Source organism: Erinaceus europaeus, chromosome X, assembly GCF_950295315.1.
Source record: "Erinaceus europaeus chromosome X, mEriEur2.1, whole genome shotgun sequence".
NCBI lineage: Eukaryota > Metazoa > Chordata > Mammalia > Eulipotyphla > Erinaceidae > Erinaceus > Erinaceus europaeus.
Window position 1 is genome coordinate 123,945,441 of NC_080185.1, and position 23,713 is coordinate 123,969,153.

Below are 23,713 nucleotides of genomic sequence, written 5' to 3' on the forward strand. Positions count from 1 at the left end.
TGTATATCTCTTCTTTAGAAAACTGTCTGTTCCTGGGCTTAAGCCCCCGATCCCTACCTGCAGGGGGATGCCGTGAAGCAGGTCTGGAGGTATGTCTTTCTTTCTCTCTCTCCCTCTATTTAAAATATTGTATGTATTTATGTTGGATAGAAAAGAAAGAAATTGAGAGGGAGGGAGACAGAGAGACACCTGCAGCACTGCTTCTCCTTTTGTGAAGCTTCCCCCTGCAGGTGGGGGCTGGGGGCTTGAACCTGGGTCCTAGTGCATTGTAGCATGCTGCTCTACTGGGTGCACCACTACTTGGCCCCTACTCTCTCCCTCTCTCTCTCCCTCTTCCTTCTCAATTTCTGTCCTCTAAACTAAAATCGAAGGGGGAAAGGGGTGGTGGTGGTTGCCAGTAGCAGTGGAGTTGCAGTGCTGGCACCAACCACCAGCAATAACCTGGAGGCAATAAAAGTTAAAAACCTGTCTTTTCATATCCTTTTGGGCTCATATGCTTGTAAACTTACTGCATCAGTAAGCAAAGTCCCGTACTGGAAATGTCTTTCTGATTTTTTTAGCACATTATACTTGACAAGCTTTAATCATGCCATGGATATAAGAATACAGTACATAGTGCATGGAGCAGACAATACAGGCATTGGTGCTGCTTGCTGACTTTCTGTTGCAGATGACGCTTCCTTCCAAGTAGTACAGCTTTGGGGAGTCAGAAGTTAAAGGGGCTTTTTTACTGCAAGAGGGGGTGAACACCCAACCCCTGTGTTGTTCAGGAGTCTACTGAATATTTTTTAAATTTATTTATTAGGGGATTAATGGTTTACATTCAACAATAAAATACAACAGTTTGTACATGCATAACATTTCCACACAACAATACAGCCTCCACTACATCCTCCTCTGCCATCCTGTCCCAGGACCTGAACCCTCCCCCCAGCCACCCCAGAGTCTTTGACTTTGGTGCAATACACCAACTCCAGTCCAAGTTCTGCTTAGTGTTTTCACTTCTGATCTTGTTTTTCAACTTCTGCCTCTGAGTGAGATCATCCCATATTCATCCTTCTGTTTCGGATTTATCTCACTTCACATAATGTCTTTGAGCTCCATCCAAGATGGGGTAAAGGTGAATTCACTATAAGTCTGGGACTTTGGGGCCTCAGAAATAGGAGTATCTTTGCATAACCATTATACCATCTACCCCTGTTCACATTTCTCTGTTTTCCACACAACAAGTCAACCCCTCTGTAGGTCTTCCTCTGCCATCATATTCCAGGACCGGAACCCTCCCCTCCTACCCCAGAGTCCTTTACTTTGGTGCAATACACCAAACCCAGTCCAAGTTTTTCTTTGTGTTTATTGTTCAACTTCTTCTTTTTGTTTGTTTGTTTGTAATGGGATTCACTTCATTGAAGGTGCCTTCAAAATTTAGATGGAAAAGAGTTCTGCCAATATTTTCCTTTAAGTATTTAATAGTTTCTGGTCTAACATCCAAGGGGTACTATTGCTGTGTTGCTGTTAATATATTGCTGAAGCCTTTCAGTAGATGTTTGATGTATTTAGATGGCCTCACATTGCGTGCATAGATGTTAATAATCTTTAAGACCTCTTGATTGCTCCTCTGAGCATTAAGTAATGTCCACCCCTATTTTTTAAAAAAAATTTATTTATTTTAATGTCTATCGTGTCAGATTGAGAATAGCTGTTCCTACCGTTTTTTGTGATCTGTTGGCTTGTATGGTAGTTTTCCATCCTTGCGCTTTGAATCTGTGTTTGTCTTGTTGAGTTAGGTAGGATTCCTACAGACAACATATGGTTGGGTTGTGTTTTCTGATCCATCTTCCTACTCTGTGCCTTTTAATAGGGGAATTCAGGCCCCTGCCATTTACTGATATTATAGACTAAAGATATTTTAATGTCATTATTCTAAACTTTTAGAGTGTTCTGATATATGGCATGATTATGAGGCTGTGATTGTTTATAAGTGACCTTTCAGAACTTCTTTCAGGAATCATTGATTCCTTCAACCGTTGCTTGTCTGAGAAGGTTTTTATGCCTCCATGTAGTCTGAATGACAGTCTAGCAGGATACAGTAGTCTTGGTTGAAAGCCTTCCTCATTGGGCACTCAATAGATATCTTGCCATTCTCTTCTGGCCAGTAGTATTTGTGTGGAGAAATCTGCTACTAATCTTATGGGGTTTCCTCTGTAAGTGACTCTTTATCTCTTGCAGCATTCAAGATCCTTTCTTTATCCTTATCCCTTTTCATGCTAAATGTGATGTGTCTTGGTGTCTTTAAGTCTGGGTTAATTCTGGACCCTCTGAGCTTCTTGAACCTTTATGTCTTTTATGTCGTCTAGACTAGAGAAGTTCTCAACTATTATGTCCTGTAGAATGTTTTCTTCCCCTTCCTCTTTTTCTTCCTCTGGCAAGCCAATAATGCATATATTACATCTTTTGAAGTCATCCCATATGTCTCTGTTGTTGTTTTCAGCATCACTTAAAATCCTTTTGAGATCTCTTACTTCTTTCTTAGTTTTCACTAATTCATCCTCAATCTTGCTAATTTTGATTTCTGCAGTGCTCTCTCATTAAAATAAATGTTTAAAAAAAATAACTCGGGAATCGGGCAGTAGCACAGCAGGTTAAGTGCACTCGCACAAAGCCCAAGGACTGGTATACAGAACCCGGTTCAAGCCCCACCCGCAGGGGAGTTGCTTCAGAGGAGGTGAAGCAGGTCTGCAGGTGTCTATCTTTCTCTCCCCCTCTGTCTTCCCCTCCTCTCTCCATCTCTCTCTGTCCTATCTAACAATGACAACACCAATAACAACAACAATAATTACAACAACAATGAAAAACAAGGGCAACAAACGGAAAATAAAAATAAATAAATATTAAAAATAATAAATAAATAACTCAATGAGAGGCCGAGGTCGCGCAGTTGGCACCGTTGTCGCCCGCAGCCTCCCGGCCCGGACGGAGTGGGCCTATTGACTGAACCCTCGAGGTGCCCAGCTGCCCAGTCGCCGTCAGCCACACCGTCAGGATGGGGGTGACGGGGGGGGGGGGGCGCCTCGTCAGGCTGAGGGTCCTGAGGGTGACGGCTGTGCACGGACCCTCACGCTTCACCTGTGCTTCCGGGGCTCCGGGGAGTCGAGTGGTCCCTGGGGTTGGGGCAGACGGAGCTTTGCCAACAGAGGTGGTCAGTCTGTCTGTCTGTTGTCCTCAAGTATGCCTTGTTCCACAGGCCTGTGCCAGCTGACCTTTGTGCCTTTCAGTGTTTACAGAGGGACACAGGAACCACCTGACCAGGGCTGTGCCAGCAACTGTCTTAATTCTGCGCATAGTTCAGCACACTTGAGAGAGGAGAGAATGAGGCGTCGGGTGTCTGACAGAATCCCCCTCATACTCCTGAGCCCCCCGGCCCCCTGACGTGACCTCCTGGAGCAGAGGCCCAGCCTGCAGAAGCCTTCCTTGGAGCCCAAGGCCACTCCCTGGCTTTGCTTCCGCAGGACCTGGGGGCGGGTGAAGGCTCAGCGAGTTGAAGATGCTCCCTGTCTATTCCTTCCGTCTGTTTTCTTAATGTTTGATTTATTTAGGACAGAGACAGAAATGGAGAGGGAAGGCAACACTGTGTCACCGCCAGTGAAGTTCCCCCGTGCAGGTGGGGACTCAGGGCTTGAAGCCAGGACCTCGTGCACTGGAATGTGCTTCCTGTGTAATCTCACGTGCTTGTCAGAACAGTGTCTGCAAATGTGCATTTTCTTTTTTTTTTTAATTTTCCCTTTTGTTGCCCTTGTTTTTTTATTGTTGTAGTTATTATCGTCGTTGTTGTTGGATAGGACAGAGAGATATGGAGAGAGGAGGGGAAGACAGAGAGGGAGAGAAAGACAGACGCCTGCAGACCTGCTTCACCGCCTGTGAAGCGACTCCCCTGCAGGTGGGGAGCCGGGGGCTGGAACCGGGATCCTTACGCCGGTCCTTGCGCTTTGTGTGGCGTGTGCTTAACCGCCCAACTCCCAATGTGCATTTTCTAAGGGGGAGAGGAATCCAAAGCCCGAGTGCCCGTGGAGGAGGGGTGGTGGCACTCTGGCGGTGGGGTGCAGTGCCCACATGTGGGTGTCACTCTACCCCTGAACGGCTGGTTTGCTATTTTGGATGCTTTTTTTCGTTTCTGTTTTTCTTCTTATTTATTTACTTATTATTTTTACCAGAGCACTGGTCAGCTCTGGCTTACTGTGGCGCAGGGGACGGAATCTGTGACTTTGGAACCTCAGGCATGAGAGTCTCTTTGTACAATCATTCTGCTTTCTCCCCCTCCCTGAATCGGTTGTCTTGTAAATCTCTCTTCGGCTTATAGGAAGAAGCCCAGCCAACCTGTGTTTGGAGCCTGGGCCGGGCAGAACCTGTTGACATGTGGGTCTGTGTGCCCACAGGTCTTACCTCTCCAGCCTGAGCAGAGCCTCAGGGTCGGTAGGTGGCACAAGTGACAAGGAACAGAGGGCCGGACCTCAGGCTGCAGGGGGCACCCTTCCCCAGGCTGCAGTGAGCACAGGGGACACCCCCCCTGCAGTGAGCACAGAGGGCGCCCCCAGGCCGTGGAGCCCAAGCTCTGCCCTCCTGCAGCCCCAGCTCCGCAGGGCGGGCTTTCTGGAAGCAGAGGCTGGGAACTGAGCTCACACTGGGTGGGAGTCAGGAAGGAAGGTGGGGGTTGGGGGAGGGTCTGGAGGTGGGACCAGGGGACTGAGGGGCCACGCCCACCTGGGCTGGCTGGGGCCCAGGGCATCTGCATCTGCCTCCCCGGCTGTGCGCCGGCTGATGTTGGGGTCCTTCCCGCCTCTCTGCTCCCAGGCCCCACACAGCAGATCTGGCCCTGGGTCCCCGACCCCTGTTCCCGGCCCGGGTGGTGATCGGGCAGAAAGCCGGTGTGGGGTCTGGGCAGGGCGGCACGCCCTGAGTCCGCTGTGCGCATGTGCGGCAGGTGGCGGGAACCAGCTGGGGCGCAGGTGGGGAGCTCGCTGCCTGGGCATCAGTGGTGCACAGGCGTCCTGGACGCACTTGGCCTGGGAAAGAGGATCAGTGATGGCAGAGTGCCTGGTGTCTTGTGAGCATGCTCCATGTGGGGGGGGGGCGGGGTCTGCAGCCACTCTGTGCCTAGGCGGGAGGCTGGGCTTTTTTTTTTTTTTTTTAAGTTTTATTTATAAAATGGAAACACTGACAAAACCATAGGATAAGGGGTACAGTTCCACACAGTGCCCACGACCAGAACTCCGTGCCCCATCCCACCCCCTCCCCTGATAGCTTTCCTATTCTTCATCCCTCTGGGAGTATGGACCTCAGGTCATTGTGGGATGCAGAAGGTGGAAGGTCTGGCTTCTGTCATTGCTTTCCTGTTAAATGTGGGCGTTGGCAGGTGGATCCATACTCCCAGCCTGTCTCTCTCTTTCCCTAATGTGGCAGAGCTCTGGGGAGGCAGGGCTCCAGGACACATGGCGGGTTCGTCTGCCCAATAAGGTCCGGTTGGCATCATGGTAGTGTCTGGAACCTGGTGGCCGAGTAATGAGGCTGAAATGCTGACATTCCACACCTGCAGTCCCTGGACACAGTCCGAAGTGATTTGTGCCAAGGTGGTTCTCATTGTATTGATTAGGTTGGGATCAGCAGATGCAGTTATCAGTTGGTATGAACTGAGAGAAGCATGCGGGAAAGTGAGTCCCACCCTAGAGGTTCCAGGATTGGGAGAAATACGGGCTTTACAGAGGAAGCAGGAGGTTCCTGCTGTTTTAGGGTTAAAGAAGGCAATAGATAGTTATTGCTCTAATCACATTATTTAGCAATTGGGTTAACTTTGAAAAGTCCCATTGTTAGGATTTGCTGTATCATACACGACCTCACCCTAATTTGTGTCCTTTGATGTTATTTATATATAGCTGTATCTTATTAAAAGTAACACCACTGGTTGCTTCTGTTCTCCTTGGTCTAAGCTTTTAGGAGGGTCAACATTTCAAAGACCAAGTCATTGTCAGAAATGTATTAACAATTTGAGCCCACTGTTAAAATTCAGTCTGATTACCAATTTGAAGTCTTTAGATTGAAGGAACTTATACTTAGCCTATGGTCTGTGCATCAGAAAGTTGGAGACATTCAATCAATTTTTCCAGGAGGCTGGGCTAAGGTCACAGGGCTGCTGAAAAGGACCCCTGTGCTTGGTGTCGGGCCGCAGGCTCCAGCCATGTGACTTTCTGGGGTTCGTCTCAGCCCCCTGGAGTCCTGAGCTCACTGAATGGCTTTTCTGAATTTCCCTCCATCTGGAAATGGCATAGTTACCTGGCCAGCTGGTAGTGTGCACAGGTGCGAGTCCCGGGCACCGTGTGGGGGAGCATGGAGGAGCCGAGGAGGGATCGGTGATGCTGTCATCTCCCCCTGTACAGAAAGAAGAGGGGGAAGAGGGCCAACGGGAGTGGCAGAGTTGTACTCGCATGGAGTCCCAGGGAGAAAACAAACAAACAAAAAACAGCTCTCCAGAGACAGTCAGACTGGTCATCAACTTGTGTGTCTCCGAATTGGGTTGTTGGGAGGAGTTCTCCTTGTGCTTATCCTCCTGTCTGTCTGCTCTAATCCTTACAGTTCTTGTTGCAAAGCTAGGACAGCCACTTGGGACTTAGCTGCATATATGTTTCCGTCCAGCAGGTGGTGCTATGACATAGCGGTTATCCCTGCTCTGGCGCAGGTACCGGGGTGGGGGGCGCGGCTCCAGGGTCCTGGAGTTCTGTGTGCTGTTGCTACCCTTCAGGACACCTGCCTAGATGCCAAGGCGTGTCGTCCAGTGTGCTCTGGACCAGGAGAACCACTGCCTATGCCTCTGCTTTCTAGACATTCCAGTCTTCCTGTGAAACATTTCTTTAGGGGGCAGATGGTGGTGTACCTGGTTAAGCGCACACATCACAGTGCGCAAGGACCCAGGTTCAAGCCCCCGTACCCACCTGCAAAGGAGAAGCTTCACAAGTGGTGAAGTAGGACTGCAGGTGTCAATCTGTCTCTCTTCCTCTCTATCTCCCCGTCTCCTCTCAATTTCTTCCGTCTGTAAAAATAAATAAAATATTTTTTAAAATTTCCATAAAAACAGCTATGGGGGGGCAGAGGTAGATAGCATAATGTTTATGCAAAGAGACTCTCATCCCTGAGGCTCCAAAGTCACATCTTTAACCCCCTACACCACCATAACCAGAACTGGGGAGTGCTCTGGTAAAAAAAAGAAAAAAGAAAAGAAAGGGAATGGGGTGGTAGCGCAGCGGGTTAAGCGCAGGTGGTGCAAAGCACAAGGACCCACACAAGGATCCCGGTTCAAGCCCCCAGGACCCCACCTGCAGGGGAGTTGCTTCACAGGCAATGAAGCAGGTGTGCAGGTGTCTGTCTTTCTCTCCCCCTCTCTGTCTTCCCCTCCTCTCTCCATTTCTCTCTGTCCTATCTAACAATGATGACATCAATAACAACAACAATAAGAACTACAACAACAATTAAAAAAAAGGGGCAGGGAGTCGGGTGGTAGCACAGAGGGTTAAGCGCAGGTGGCGCAAAACACAAGGACCAGCATAAGGATCCTGGTTCGAGCCCCCGGCTCCCCACCTTCAGGGGAGTCGCTTCACAGGCGGTGAAGCAGGTCTGCAGGTGTCTATCTTCCCCTCCTCTCTCCATTTCTCTGCCCTACCCAACAACAACGACAACAATAATAACTCCAACAATAAAACAACAAGGGCAACAAAAGGGAATAAAGAAATAATTTTTTTAAAAAAAACAAGGGCAACAAAAGGGAAAATAAATAAAATATTGAAAAAAGAGAATTAAAAATTAATTAATTTAAAAAAACAGCTAACTGGGAAGTCTGGCCATGTAGCTATGATCACATACCAGGAGAGTAATCTTAATTGGATTAAAGAGAAGCCTCCCTTTCCTCAGATTTCTCTCTTACCTATCCCGTAAGACCTAAAGGTGCTCCTCCCCCCCACCCCCAGCACTGACCAGATGTGGCTTATGGTGGTGTGGGCCAGTGAACCTGGGACCTAGGAGCCTCAGGCAGGAGAGTCTCTTTGTATAACCATTATGCTATCTACTCACCCCACAACCTCCCATCCCTGCCCAAATCTTAAATCATTTTAAAAAATCACATGTGGGCAACAGATGAGTGGCTGAGCAAGCTGTGGTCTAGATACACAATGGAATACTACTCACCTGTAAAAAAAAATGGTGACTTCACCGTTTTCAGCCGATCTTGGATGGACCTTGAAAAATTCATGTTAAATGAAATAAGTCAGAAACAGAAGCATGAATATGGGATGATCTCACTCTCAGTCAGAAGTTGAAAAACAAGATCAGAAGAGAAAACACAAGCAGAACCTGAACTGGAATTGGCTATTGCACCAAAGTAAAAAGACTGTGGGGTTTGGGGGGGGGATACAGGTCCAAAAAGGATGATAAAGGACCTAGTGGGGGTTATCTTCTTACATGGAAAACTGGCAGATGGTATGCATGTAGAAACTATTATATTTACTGTCGAATGTAAAACATTAATTCCCCAATAAAGAAATTTTTTTTAAAAAATCACATGTGGGGGGGCTGGGTGGTAGCACAGCAGGTTAAGCTCAGGTGACACAAAGCGCGGGGGGCTGGCTTAAGGATCCCGGATCGAGCTCCTGGCTCCCCACCTGCAGGGGAGTCGCTTCACAGGCAGTGAAGCAGGTCTGCAGGTGTCTGTCTTTCTCACCCCTCTCTGTCTTCCCCTTCTCTCCAGTTCTCTCTGTCCGATCCAACAACAGCTATGATAACCATAACAATAATAACAACAAAACAGAAAACAAAGGCAACAAAATGGCAAAAATAGCCTCCAGGAGCAGTGGATTCATAGTGCAAGCACTGAGCACTGAGCGATAACCCTAGAAGCAAAAAATAAATAAATAGGGAGTTGGGTGGTAGCACAGCGGGTTAAGCGCACGTGGCACAAAGCGCAAGGACCGGAGTAAGAATCCGGGTTCAAGCCCCCGGCTCCCCACAGGCGGTGAAGCAGGTCTGCAGGTGTCTGTCTTTCCCTCCCCTGTCTTCCTCTCCTCTCTCCATTTCTCTCTGTCCTATCCAACAACATGAATAACAACTACAACATGAATAACAACTATAGCAATAAAACAAGGGCAACAAATGGGGAAACAATTAAATAAATAAATAAATCACATGTGATGGGGGCACACTCTGGCACGTCCAGCTAAACACAGATCTGCAAGCAGCGCTACGAGGACCCGGGTTCAAGCCCCCGGTCTCCACCTGCAGGGGGCAGGCTCACCAGTGCTGAAGCAGTGGTTCACGTAGCTTTTGCTCTCACTCTGTTTCCCCGTCCCTCTGTTTCTCTGTCTCTAGCTAATAAACAAGTGGGGAAAAAGAGGTAAGGAGGCCAGTCCAACAGGGCAGAGCGTTTACACATAGGTTTGGCCACTGCATAAGGACGCCTGGACATGGAAAGGCACCGTGGACAGGGCTGAGCAGAAAGCAGACGGCTCGTAATAGTGGGGGGCTTCAAGCCCCCTCCCACGACACATCGAGGCAAAAGTCAAACGGCAAGCACTGACCAAACTGCACACTGAGCCGTGCAATCAGAACATTCCAGAGTAGCAGAAAGCAAGTTTTAAAATGTTGTAAATAGAGAGTCGGGGACGGTAGCGCAGCGGGATGAGTGCACTTGTCGCAAAGCGCAAGGACCGGCATAAGGATCCCGGTTTGAGCCCCCGGCCCCCCACCTGCAGGGGAGTCCCTTCACAGGCGGTGAAGCAGGTCTGCAGGTGTCTTTCTCCACCCTCTGTCTTCCCTTCCTCTCTCCATTTCTCTCTGTCCTATCCAACAAAAATGACGTCAATGATGATACAACAATAAAACAAGGGCAACAAAGGGGAAATAATAATAAATATTTTTAAAATGTTGGAAATCATGTCCAATTAAAATGACTTATCAAGGCAAAAACGAAGGAGTCGAAGCAAGGCATTTATTCTTTTGCAAAAGGGTGTGCCGCCAACAGTGGCCTTCAGGCGGCAGCGCGCCCCCTCCACCCTTCTCCCATCTTTCATACCTGGCGCAGAGCTGTCTCCTTCACCCCTGGGCTGGGCTTCAGAGCTCACAGTCTCCCCACTGCCTAAATAAGGAAAGGAGGGAGAGAGTCTGAGGGTCGCTGCTGGGGGATTAGCAAGCACTGCAAGGAGCTGACCTAGAGAAGACAAAACTCCTGGCCACGGGTGGTCACAGATTAACAATTTATCAAAAGAATTTTTGTACTAAACAGTTGCAGTTTAGTACATGTTCCTTTGAAGAGAAGACCTAACCCTCTCTCACAAAAATTATTTATTTTTATAGAGACAGAGAGAACTTGAGAGGGAAATGGGAGAGAGGGAGAGAAAGAGCAGTCTAGTGGATAAAGCACTGGACTCTGAAGCATAAGGTCCTCAGTTCAGTCCTCAGGAGCACATGTAACAGAGTGATGTCCGATTCTTTCTCTCTCCTATCTTTCTCATTAATAAATAAATAAAATCTAATAAGAAAAAAAAAGAGGGAAAGACACCTATAGCACAGCTTCACTGCTCGTGAAGCCTCCCCCTGCAAGTGGGGAGCTGGGAGCCTGAACAACATGTGCGCTCTACAGGATGTGCCCACCACCCCAAACACAGTCTTAAGTGCACATGGAATATTCTTAGTTATAGGGCATGTTAGACCATGAGAAAAAGTCTCAATAAGAAAACTCAAAGCAGGGGCCAGGCAGTGGCGCACCTGGTTGAGTGCATGTTAGAATGTGCAAGGACCTGGGTTCAAGCCCCCGGTCTCCACCTGCAGGGGAAAGCTTTGCGAGTGGTGAAGCAGGGCTGCAGGTGTTTCTCTGTCTCCCTCCTCCTGCCCTCTAGATTTCTGATTCTCTCCCTCTAAAATAATTTATTTATTTACTCATGAGAAAGATAGGAGGAGAGAGAAAGAACCAGACATCACTCTGATACATGTGCTGCCAGAGATTGAACTCAGGACCTCATGGTTGAGAATCCATTGCACAACCGCCCAGACCACGATTTCTGACCATCTCTAGCCAATCAATAAATAAAGATAATAAAAATATTAAGAGATATTCTAAAAAAAAAAAAGCTAAAATCCCGTCAAGCATAAACTGAAAAATTAACACAATGAAACATAAACATTAATCCCCCAATTAAAAAAATAAAATAAAAAATACCCTCCCAAAAAAAGAAAGAAAGAAACCGTAGGAGGAACACACAGACCTGAACCCCCCCGCCCCCCAGGACTGACCAGCTCTGGCTTATGGTGGTGTGAGGCAGTGAACCTGAGAACTTGGAGCCTCAAGCAGGAGAGTCTCTTTGCATAACCATTATGCACCACCCACTCTCCCCACACCACCCCAAATCTTAAATGATGTTAAAAATCACATGTGGGTGGTCGGGCGGCAGCACAGCGGGTTAAGCGCGCACACACTTGGCCGTGAAGCGCAATGACCTGTATAAGGGTCCCGGTTCGAGCCCCGGGCTCCCCACCTGCAGGGGGGTCGCTTCACAGGTGGTGAAGCAGGTCTGCAGGTGTCTTCTCTTCTCATGTCTGTCTTCCCCTCCTCTCTCCATTTCTCTGTCCTATCCAACAACAACGACAGACATTAATAACAACAATAATCGCAACAATAAAACAAGGACAACAAAAGTGGATAAATATAAAAAAGAATTTTAAAAAATCACGTAGCGGGGGCATGCTGTGGCACATCCAGCTAAACACAGATAGACAGTACTATGTGCAAACACCCCTACAAGGACCTGGGTTCGAGACCCTGCTCCCCACCTGCAGTACGACTCTTCACAAGAACTGAAGTAGGTCTGCAGGTGTCTATCTTTCTGTCTTTATCTCCCGTTCCCTTCTCAATTTCTCTCTGTACTATTAATAATGGGGGGGGGGGGTAGGAAAAAAATGGCCAGCAGGAGCGGTGAATTCCTGGTGTTGACACCAAGCCCGGTGACTGGCGGCCAAATATATAGTCGCGCAGGTACAATGGATGGCGCAGAGAGTGGCAGTGTGACTCCTGTCCACTCCTAGAGGGAAACATCTCACATTCTGGTTATTCCCTGGGTGTCTGAGTTCCGGATGGCCCATGCTAGTCGGATTACGTTTAAAAACTGCTTGTGTCTGTTCCTTTCTTGGATAGGCCGCCTGTGGCACTGCTTGTGGAGCTTCCTTGTGCAGGTGGGGCCAGGCCCAGTACCGTGATAAGAGCAGTCCAGCCCTGGGTGAGAGCTGACAGCAGCACCTCATCCAGCTTCACACCCAGACCTGGAGGTGCAGCTCTGCGGGCTTCACCCCTCCTCCCCTTGGAGACGGTCCTGAGCCTCTTACCAGCTGGACTGGAGTCCACAGAGACAGCTAATCTCAGGGGAAACTTTCCTTTTCTCAGCCACGGAGACCTGAAATCCAGTCTCAGTCATCCTGCATCCTTGATGCGACTTCTGGTCTGGCCAGTCACCAAGTCCATAAACATCTCTGCTGAGTTAAGTAGAGAAGGAACTAAAATAACTCCCAGTCTTTTTTTTTTTTACTCAAACTAGAAAGAAGAAAAGGAATTTTGAATATACTTGTGAAGCGACTCCCCTGAAGGTGAGGAGCCAGGAGCTCAAATCAGGATCCTTATGCTGGCCCTTGCGCTTCGCTCTGCCTGCACTTAACCTGCTGTGCTACCGCCTGACTCCCTATTTGTTGTTTTAATGAGGGATACAGAAAGAAAGAACAGAACATTGCTCAGCTCTGATATATATACTTTAAAATCAGAACACTGCTCAGCTCTGGCTTCTGGTGGTGCAGGGAATTGAACCTGGGACATTAGAGCCTCAGGCATGAAAGTCTCTGCATATCCATTATGCTATATAGCCCACCTACATGTATATGTATTAAATATTTTTATCCATTTATTACTGGATAGACAGAAATTAAGGATGGGGAGATAGAGACGGAAAGAGGCCAAGATACCTGCAGCCCTGCTTCACAACTTGTGGAGCTTCCCCTTTGGGGGACTGAACCTGGGACCTTGTGCACTGTAATGTGTGCACTTACCAGGTGTGTCACTGCCTGGCCCTGGCTATCTTCCTCATCCTAATTTTTTTTTTTTTTGCCTCCAGGGTTATTCCTGGGACTGAGTGCCTGCATCATGAATCCACTGCTCCTGGAGGCCATTCCCCCCCTTTTGTTGACCTTGTTGTAGCCTTGTCAAGGTTATTGTTGTTGATGTCGTTCGTTGTTAGATAGGACAGAGAGAAATGGAGAGAGGAGGGGAAGTCAGAGAGGGGGAGAAAAAGGCAGACACCTGCAGACCTGCTTCACCACCTGTGAAGCGACTCCCCTGCAAGTGGGGAGCTGGCGGCTCGAACCGGGATCCCTACACCGGTCCTTTCGCTTAACCCGCTGCGCTACCGCCCGATCCCCCCTTTTTTTAAAAGATAGAAACAGATAAGCAGAGAAGGAGAGAGTGACATAGACCACAGCACTAAAGCTTTTTTCCATGCAGTGGGGCTGGACTTAAAGTAGCTGAACACACGGCAAAGCAGCGTGCTACTCAAGGGAACTGCGTTCCTTTCAGATAGAGTTAACTGGGCATGCCCAAAGCAGTCTCCTTACAACCTTTTCCGGGGAGCTGCAGATTTCCAATTCTTTGGGACCCCCTACTGGAAGACTGGGTGTGTTATGCCACTCAGACTATTTTTTAAATATCTTTATTATTGGATAGAGACAGAAATTGAGAGGGGCGGGGGAGATAGAGAGGGAAAGAGACAAGAAACACCTGCTTCACCACTTGTGAAGCTTTCTCCCTGCAGGTAGAGACCAGAGGCTTGAACCTGGGCCTTTGCGCACTGTAACCAGGTGCGCCGCCACCTGGCCCCGCCACTCAGACTCTTTATGTCCCTTGCCGATTGGCACTGCTGTCCTCACTCTGGGTGTAGCAGTCACCTACTTCGATCTCGATTTACTGCATTTAGGAATTTAGAAATGCCTTCTGGGCCAGAGAGAGCAGAGTGCTCAGTGGGGCAGGGGGCAGGAGGCAGAGTGCAGAGTGCTGAGTGCAGAGTGCAGGCCTTACCTTGAAAGCAGCCCAGACCCGAGCCCCAGCACCACATGGGAGGTGCTAGGCCACCGGGGGAAACTCTAGTCTCTTTACCTAAATGAAAAAGCTGCTCAGAGTGAAATCACACGTGCTAGGCCCCCAGTGCCACACACGTGAGACAGAGAGGGAGAGAGAACACAGCCCTGGTAGGCCGAGATATTTTGAGCATCAGCACATAGACCAGCTTTGAGTTTCATGGTCCCTACTTGTCTGACTGCTTTGAGCTTGGATTCCGGTGAGCCGGCAGCAGCACAGGCTGGGTGCTGCGAAGCGCCCTGTGCCGTCCGCAGTGAGTTCTTTCTCCATCTGGAGTGGCACTAAAGCTGGGGCGCCTGCTGCACCTCTGCTCTGTGCATGTGGGCCAGCTTGCTTTCTGCTCACGGGCCACCGGTCCGGTCACACACACTCTCATCATCTCTGTCGGGAAGCACGCAGTAGCCTGGGCACCAGGCAGGCTGGTGTTGGTGAGCTGTGCGGAGCATGGATGGTGCCCCCTGGCCGGCTGGAGGGATTATGAGAGTGCAGCCTTAAAGTAGCGCCTGGCTACCACAGCGGCACCTTTGTTATTGGAACGGCCTCTGTTATTGGGGGACTGATGGAGATCTTATTTAGGCCTCATGACTAATTTAGCTTCTCACTGAAACAAATCAAAGGCAAGCAGAACAAACTGATGGTGCACCATGTGTTAGGATCTGGGTTCAAGCCCCCGCTTCCGAATAGATGAAGCAGTGCAGCAGGTGTATCTCCCTCTGTCCTATCGGATTCAATCATTTTCTTTCTTCCCTTTATTAGGGATTGATAGTTTACAGTCAACAGTAAATACAATAGTTTGTACATACATAATATTTCTCAGTTTTCCACATAATACAACCCCCACTAGGTCCCCTGTCACCATGTTCCAGGACCTGTACTCCCGCCCCCACCCTGGAGTCTTTTACTTTGGTGCAATACACTAATTCCGGTCCAGGTTCTGCTTAGTGTTTTCTCTGATCTTGTTTTTCAACTTCTGCCGGTGAGATCATCCCATATTCATCCTTCTATTTCTGATTTATCTCACGTAACGTTTCTTCAAGTTCCATCTAAGATAGGCTGAAAACGGTGAAGTCACTGTTTTTAATAACTGAGTAGTATCCCATTATGTATATATACCACAACTTGCTCAGCCACTCATCTGTTGTTGGACACCTGGGTTGCTTCCAGGTTTTGGCTATTACAAATTGTGCTGCTAAGAACATATGAACAGACAGATATTTTTGGATGGGTGTGCTGGGTTCCTTAGGATCTATTCCCAGGAGAGGGATTACAGGGTCATAGGGTAGGTCCATTTCTAGTTTTCTGAGAGTTCTCCAGACTGCTCTCCACAGGGATTGGACCCATTGACATTCCCACTGGCAGTGCAGGAGGATTCCTTTTTTTTTTCTTTTTTTTTTTTTCCTCCTCCAGGGTTATTGCTGGGCTCGGTGCCTGCACCATGAATCCACCGCTCCTGGAGGCCATTTTTTCCCCCTTTTGTTGCCCTTGTTGTAGCTTCGTTGTGGTTATTATTATTGCCCTTGTTGATGCAATTCGTTGTTGGATAGGACAGAGAGAAATGGAGAGAGGAGGGGAAGACAGAGAAGGGGAGAGAAAGATAGACACCTGCAGACCTGCTTCACTACCTGTGAAGCGACTCCCCTGCAGGTGGGGAGCCGGGGGCTCGAACCGGGATCCTTACGCCGGTCCCTGCGCTTTGCGCCACATGCGCTTAACCCACTGCGCCACCGCCCGACCCCCAAGGAGGATTCCTTTGACCCCACAACCTCTCCAGCATTTGTTGCTGCTTTTTTTAAAATTTATTATCTTTATTTATTTATTGGATAGAGACAGTCAGAAGTCCAGAGGGAAGGGAAGAATAGTGAGGGAGAGAGACAGAGAGACACCTGCAGTCCTGCTTTACCACTTGTAAAGCTTTCCCCCTGAAGGTGGGGACCGGGTGCTCGAACTTGGGTCCTTGCGCATTGTAATGTGTGCGTTCAACCAGGTGCGCCACCACCTGGCCCCTTGCTGCTACTTTTTACCTCATTGTCTTTATTTGCATCTCTCTGACATTCAGTGACTTGGAGCATTTTTACATGTTCCTCAACCTTTCGGATCTCTTCTGTGGTGAATATTCTGTCCGTGTCCTCCCCCCATTTTTGGATGGGGTCATTTGTTTTCTTCTTGAGTTTGGCAAGCTCTTTATATATTTTGGTTATTAGCCTCTTGTCTGATGCATGGTATGTAAAGATCTTCTCCCATTCCACGAGGGGTCTCTCTTGGTTTGGGTGTTACAGAGCGAGAATTAACCACCATCCACTGTAAAGAGGCAAAGATGTTTATTCACGAATTGCAATCCGGGCCGAGTGGTGACTGATGTTAGTCTACCAAGCTCGACCCTGAACAAGGCTCAAACCACACAATTTATAGGAATTCAGACTACACTCAGGGAGGAGTAACACATCACCTTATCAACCTACATCCAATAACAGGCTATAGCAAACACAAAATCCAATCATTTCAAACTTAACAAAAGCATGATCCATTCAAAGCAAAGCGCGGGCTAGTTTCAAACACTGCAAAATCACACAACCAATAGAATCTAGCCAGGTTGGGTCACATCCCCCCGCCATCAGCTGCCCCTTCCTAGAAAATAATTTCCTAGTGCAAAGGCCCTGATAAGCTCTGCCTGTTTGCAGGGTCTTGGTAAACAACCAGTGGCTTACTGATTAGGTCCTGTTCTTCAAGGGGGAAAGGGCAAGGAATTTTCCATCTCACACTACAAGCAACTTATACTAAAAGGAACTTAAAAACTTCTGCATAAAAAGGGAACATCAAGGCTACTGCCTTTTACCTTGGGTAGTGGTTTCTTTTGCTGTACAGAAGCTTTTTAATTTGATGTAATCCCATAGGTTTATACTTGCCTTAGTCTTCTTTGTAATTGGATTTGTTTCATTGAAGATGGCTTTAAAATTTATGCGGAAAAGAGTTCTGCCAATATTTTCCTCTAAGTATCTGATAGTTTCTGGTCTAACATCCAAGTCCTCAATCCACTTAGATTCAAACATTTTTCTTTTTAATTGCACCATCATCAGGGATGAAAGATGAGTCAGTTTCTATGCATTGGTCAGTGTGCTTTACCACCTTCGGTTGGCAGCACCATCTACTCTCAATACATGGGAGAAAATGGCGTGTGCTCATGCAAGAGCTGCTAAAAGGCCTGTGTGGTGGCATCCCTGATTGAGCGCGCCTGTTACAGTGCTGTTACAGTGCACAACGACCTGGGTTTGAGCCCCCAGTCTCTACCTGCCAGGGGAAAACTTCGCAAGTGGTGAAGCAGTGTTGCATATCTCTCTCCCCCCTCCGTGTTGACATCTGGCTGCCTCTACCCAATAAATAAATAAATTGAAGCGCATCACACTAAACGAGCCCCGTTATACTGGTGGTCTGTTTGGTAATGTGAAGAAAAAATTCTTGGCATTCCTGTTGAAGATATATTTTGACTTCTTATTTATTTGTGATGTAATAATGACCGACAAGATTGTGAGACAAGAGTTCCACATACCCTCCCCTCCATTGGAAGCTTCCCTATTCTTTGTCCCTCTGGGAATATGGATCAAAGATTTATTTATTTATTTATTTATTTATTTATTTATTCCCTTTTGTTGACCTTGTTTTATTGCTGTAGTTATTAATGATGTCATTGTTGGATAGGACAGAGAGAAATAGAGAGGGTAAGATAGAGGGGGAGAGAAAGCTAGACACCTGCAGACCTGCTTCACCGCCTGCAGGTGGAGAACCGGGGCTCAAACCGGGATCCTTAAGCCAGTCCTTGTGCCACCTGCACTTAACCTGCTGCGCTATCGCCTGTCTCTCGGATCAGTGATTTTTATGGGGTGCAGAAGGTGGGAGTTTCGGCTTGTCTTCTGTAATTGTTTCTCCACTGGACATATTGGTGGGGTCCTCTGCCCAGTCAGATTGGCGGCATGTTCTGGTGGGGATGCCCGCGGAGTCTAGGAAACCCAATAAGCAAGCAAGCAGCTGCAAAGTTAAAAGAACTAATTTCCTGCCCTTCAGCCACCACCCCCCAAGGGAAACTGGCCCTGCTACACAATGGCCCCATTCTATGCCAATGGTAAGTGCACTTTGCAAATGTCCTAAGCCTGGAGGGTTTACTGGCCTTTGTCGGCCTGACTGATGAAATTATGACAATATTTCCCACTCAGGGATTACATTGGAAATCTCTGAATATGGCCATGGGTGCATGGACTTGCAGTGCTGACACCTGAGCAGTGGAGATGCCCTAGCCCTAGCCTATCAGATTGACGTGGGGGGGGGGGCGAGGAGGGGTGTTCCGGAAAAAAACGTCAGGTCATGATATTCCCAGGGACTTATTTGGAAGTGGAGAATGTTAACAGATGGGGTAAACATTGGGAAGGCAAAACATTGCTGGGGGCACCAGAAGCTTCTCCTCCAGGTCCCTGGGTGAGCTGAGGCCGGCAATGATGGTTCCCTGTTTTCTGAAGCAGGGAGGAGTCAGTTTACTAAAGGCACACTCACGTTCCTCCCCTTTAAGACCTTTTAAGTTTTGAAAGCTACAAAAAGATCCTACAAAGCTGGAAATCAGGAAGAATGCTGATAAGTTTCAGTCTGGATGGAGGTTGAGTGATGAATTCTACAATAGGAAATGCATTTCAAACAAACGCAACTAAAGCCATTCAATTCAGAGGGACGTTCCTAAGGATCTGGCTTCCCAGTGCCCCAGGCATATACGCCTGACCAAGCATAGTCTTACCCTGAGAAGTGACAGACTGCTGCTAATAAAAAAATTATAGTGGTGAGACAAAGAACAAACAGAAAAGAAAGAAGTTGCCCCTTGGCCTTTTCGGGGCAGGGTGGGGCAGGGGTATACCATTTTTGCAAGCCTGAAGATCACAAAGACGGTATCACTTGAGAAAACCCCAAGAGGCTTTATGTGAAAACAGGCAGCTTTCAGCCATTCTGAATATCAAGACACAGCCTCCCACCTGAAAACTAAATATTTAATGGAGCAAGATGGCAGAGGAAGACCCACAGGGGAAAACTGAGAAAGGTTACACATGTGCCAGTGACTGTATTTTACTGTCCACTGCAAACCATTAATCCCCTCAGTAAAGAAAAAAACAGTACACACCAATGGTTCAGATAAATGACAACGACTATGACATCTTGACACCTCAGGATATTGAAGAAATGGTGAGCTCAAGGTATGCAAAATTCCAAAACCTGGGCGGGCCAAGGACTGGACGATTTTCCTGTGAGCCAGCTGGGGGGGGGGGTCTTACCTCTCTGGCAGACCCACCCAAAGGACCTGGTTTTGGTGGACAAGCAGGCCTTTAATTTTTTTTAAAAAAATTATTTATTAATGAGGAAGATAGGAGAGAGAAAGAACCAGACATCACTCTGGTACATGTGCTGCCGGGGATCGAACTCAGGACATCATGCTTGAGAGTCCAAAGCTTTATCACTGCGCCACCTCCTGGACCACAGGCAGGCCTTTAATTTATATTCAACTGGAAATATGTTCTTGGAAATATGAGCTATCTCTAAAGAAAATGTCAGGGAGAAAAGTAATTTTTAAAGACACTCAGCTTCACACCTGACAATTAAATATCTAAGGTGCCAGCCCACCTTTTTTTTTTTACCTGTTTCCCCATCACATTCAAATAAATGTTTCTAGAGTAAATGTTACACGTAATTGTATTAATAAAATGTAAACTAGACAAGTTCCAAATATGCTGAGATGTTCCATATATATTATTTTAAAAAGATGAGAGCAGGGAGATAGGATAATTCACAGGGCTCTGGTAAAAAAAAAAAAAAAAGATATGAGAGAATCAAGCTGGATTCTGGCGAGTGCGATGCTGGTGACTGAACTCAGAACCTGCCTGCTGTGTGTTGTTTTCTTACTATGAGCACCCAACTCAGTGCATCGTCACCCCTCCACCCCCACTGTTTTCAACATAGAATACGGAAGATCCTGCCCCTACTGCGTAGGGGTGTGTTGCCCCTAGGCCTGGATGGGAAGCCCAACCCTCAGCCGCATGCGCGGCTATGAAGACGGGGGTCCCTCCAGTTGCCTCCACACCGCTTGCTGTGCTGTTGAGTTCCTTTGTTCGAGGCGCAGATCCCAGGAGCAAACTCGCCTCCACAACTGCACCCGGCAGGTAGGCACCCCCTCCCTCTCCGTGTCACCAGCGCACCTGTGGGACCCCTCAGCACTTGTTGAGCTTAGGATCCCTTGCGCAAGTATCTTTCTTGACCTGGCCACCCCTACTACAGGCAGGCTGCACTTCTTGGCACGCCATGGACCGCCACTCTGCCAACGAGATGGGATGCGGCAGGCTTGGGGTCCCGCAGGAGCAGGAGCCCGAGGACATGAAGATAGATACCCAGGAGGAGGAGGAGGAGGCAATGGGGCAGGAGGAGCAGCAACCAGGCGGCGCCTCCCCGGGACCCCTGGTGAGAGGGGCTGCCTACCCTCTGCCTGCAGTGGCCGACCACAGAGATCCCCCCTGGCCAGAGGGGCCAGGTGGCTCTGCCCAACTTCGCTCAGCCCGCTGTGGATGCATCTGCGGGCCCCACCAGGCCACCTCCAAACCAGAAGGCGCTCTACCGTTATTTCAAAGCCAGGGGTCGAAGGACCTGGTTACTGGGTTGGCATTTCAACAAGCGGTTCCAGGGTACTGGGCTCCGGAGTAGCAGACGCAGTACCTGGAGGACCCTGGCCCCGTCCCTGCACCCCCGCTCGGGCCCCTCTTCGGTGTAGAGCAGCAGAGCCCAGACAGCCCGACAGCGTGCCCCAAACTCCTGCCTCCAGCACGGTCGCGGGAACCCTCTGCGGGAACCCCTTGCGCTCTGCCCAGTTTTAAAGTTCCTACTTAGTCCTTTGACTTGTTAATAAACAAATCGTCTGCATGGCTCTGCTCGCTATGTTCTTGGCTCGCTCACCCTACAGGTACCGGTGCAGTCTCTGTGCAAAGTAGGGAGCGGGGAGTGTGGATCTGTCCGTCCAGCCCAGGGAGCGCCCGTTACGATCTTAGCAGGTTGACTCGGGATCAGATGGATCAGATGTCCCGTCCAGAGAGAGGGGTCCATGGTCACTTACTCCTGGAGAGGTGGCGTGGCTGCTCGTTCACCTCCATTCTGGGGGTCAGACAGATGCACTGAGGAGACTCCAACCCTATTCTTGGGGTGGGGAGCCGGGACAGGGAAAGGACAGCGCAGGGAAGAGGGATGCTGTGGTAGGGTGTTGGTGGTGGCACGGAAAGTGTGTGTGTGGGGGTTGAAGGTGCGCGGGTAGTGGGGTGAGGGGCGCGGCAGCGAGCGGAGCATCGGAAAGTGGGGGGAGTTGGCGCTGCGCGGAAAGTGTGTGGGGGGACTGAAGGTGCAGGGATAGTGGGGTGAGGGGCGCGGTGGCAGCAGGGCATCAGCGGTGGCGTGGAAAGCGGGGGAGAGTTGGCAATGCACGGAAAATGTGTGGGGGGCTTGAAGGGGTGCAGATAGTGGGGTGAGGGGCGCGGCAGCGAGCGGGGAGTCGGCCGTGGCGCGGAAAATGTGGGGGGGCTTGAAGGTGCCCCCGATAGTGGGGTGAGGGGCGCGGCAGCGAGTGGGTGGGGCGGAAAGTGGGGGGGAGTTGGCAGTTCGCGGAAAGTGTGTGTGTGGGGGGGGGCTTGAAGGTGTGCTGCATGTTAGGGAGCAAAATCAAACCACCATCCACTGGAAGGAAGCAAAAGATGTTTATTCACAAATCTGGGCCAAGAGGTGACCTGACAGCAGTCCACCAGCTCAAACCCAACAGGGCTCAAACCACACAATTTATAGGATTTCTGAATACACTCAAGGAGGGGGAACACATCACCTTATCAATCTATATCCAATAACACGCTATAGAAAACGCAGAATCCAATCATTTCAAACCTAGCAAAAAGTGGGATCCACTCAAAGCAAAGCATGGGCTGATTTCAAACACTGTAAAACTACACAACCAATAGACCCTAGCCAGAGTAGGGTCACCTCATCCTCTCGCCATCAGTTGCAACCATCCCGTAAACAATGGCTTACTGATTAAGTCCTCTTGTCTATGGAAATGCAAGGAATTTTCCACCTTACACTGCAGACCTCCCTGCAGGTGGGGAGCTGGGGGCTCGAACCCGGATTCTTATGCTTGTCCATTTGCTTTGCCGGGCCCTGTGCGCTTTGTGCCACATGCACTTAACCCACTGCTACTGGCCCGCCCCCCTGTTTTGTTGTTGTTTTTGTTTCACTTTGAATGCAGGCTGTCTGCTCTCCCTCTTCTGGGTCCTAAAAACCATCCATTATGCTCCCAGAGACTTGTCAAGCACTCACTTCTCTTCTCTTCCTAATACAAAACCCTTTTCAAGAGCTCTTTTGAGGGTTGTCTGGGTGGGTGGAAGGGGGTCGTTGCTGTCCACAATGTGGAAACCTTTCCCTCACCTCCAGCCCCTCCCTCTGAGGCCACAGTCACCTTTGGTCTCAAAATTGGGTTGGGCCTACCTTCTCCCACTCCTACAATAATTCTCCCAGTTCCTTCTCTCTGCCACAACTATTCCCAAACTGCTTAATCTTGACACTTTCTTCTCTGACTTATGTGTACCTGACCACTGAGGTCATGATAATAACATATGAACTCTTTTTTTTTTTTAATTTTATTTATCTTCCCTTTTGTTGCCCTTGTTGTCTTTTTTTTATTGTTGTTGTAGTTGATGTCGTCGTTGTTGGATAGAACAGAGAGAAATGGAGAGAGGAGGGGAAGACAGAGAGGGGGAGAGAAAGATAGACACCTGCAGACCTGCTTCACCGCCTGTGAAGCGACTCCCCTGCAGGTGGGGAGCCGGGGACTCAAACCGGGATCCTCATGCCGTTCCTTGCGCTTAGCGCCACCTGCGCTTAACCCGCTGCGCTACCGCCCGGCTCCCAATAACATATGAACTCTTACAGCTACAGGTAGTTCTCATTTTACCCCCTTCAGCTATTATAAAAACAGATGTTTAAGTTCCTTTAACTAGGGAATATAAAAAAAAACTTATTCATAATTTGCTCTTAGTTCCAGGGAAAATATATATTCAAAAAATGGGGGGCCAGGCGGTGCATAACCATTATGCTTCTCTCCCTCTCTCCCCTTTCCTTCTCAATGCTTGGCTGTCTCTATCCAGTAAATAAATAAAGATAATAAAAAAATGATCTGGGAAAAAATAGCAAATTTTATTGCAGCTTCAAAAGACTGTATGTGTCTAATTTGTCTGTATATATCTGTATTTTGTAAAAACAGGTAGACAAAAACTTAATATGAATAGAAACTAGCAATAACTATCAGTATGTCCCTATATTAAATCTGACTTACTTATCTACAAAACTGTAATTTTTTTCCACTTCCAGGGTTATTGCTAGGGCTTGGTTCCTGCACCACGAATCCACTGCTTCTGGAGGCCATTTTTCCCCCTTTTGTTGCCCTTGTTTTTTATCATTGTTGTGGTT

The 23,713-nt window shown here is 48.5% G+C and overlaps 1 long non-coding RNA gene across 2 annotated transcripts in view; it reads right to left on the minus strand.

Moving 5' to 3' along the window:
* Positions 1-4,688: 4,688 nt before the first annotated feature.
* Positions 4,689-23,713, minus strand: part of LOC132535803 (uncharacterized) — a 71,103-nt gene continuing 52,078 nt past the window's right edge. For both annotated transcript variants that reach the window (XR_009547526.1, XR_009547527.1), the window contains exons 3-4: positions 6,978-7,075; positions 4,689-6,417 (exon numbers count right to left, since the gene is read on the minus strand). This is a non-coding gene — a long non-coding RNA (uncharacterized LOC132535803). The remainder of the gene's footprint in view (positions 6,418-6,977; positions 7,076-23,713) is intronic.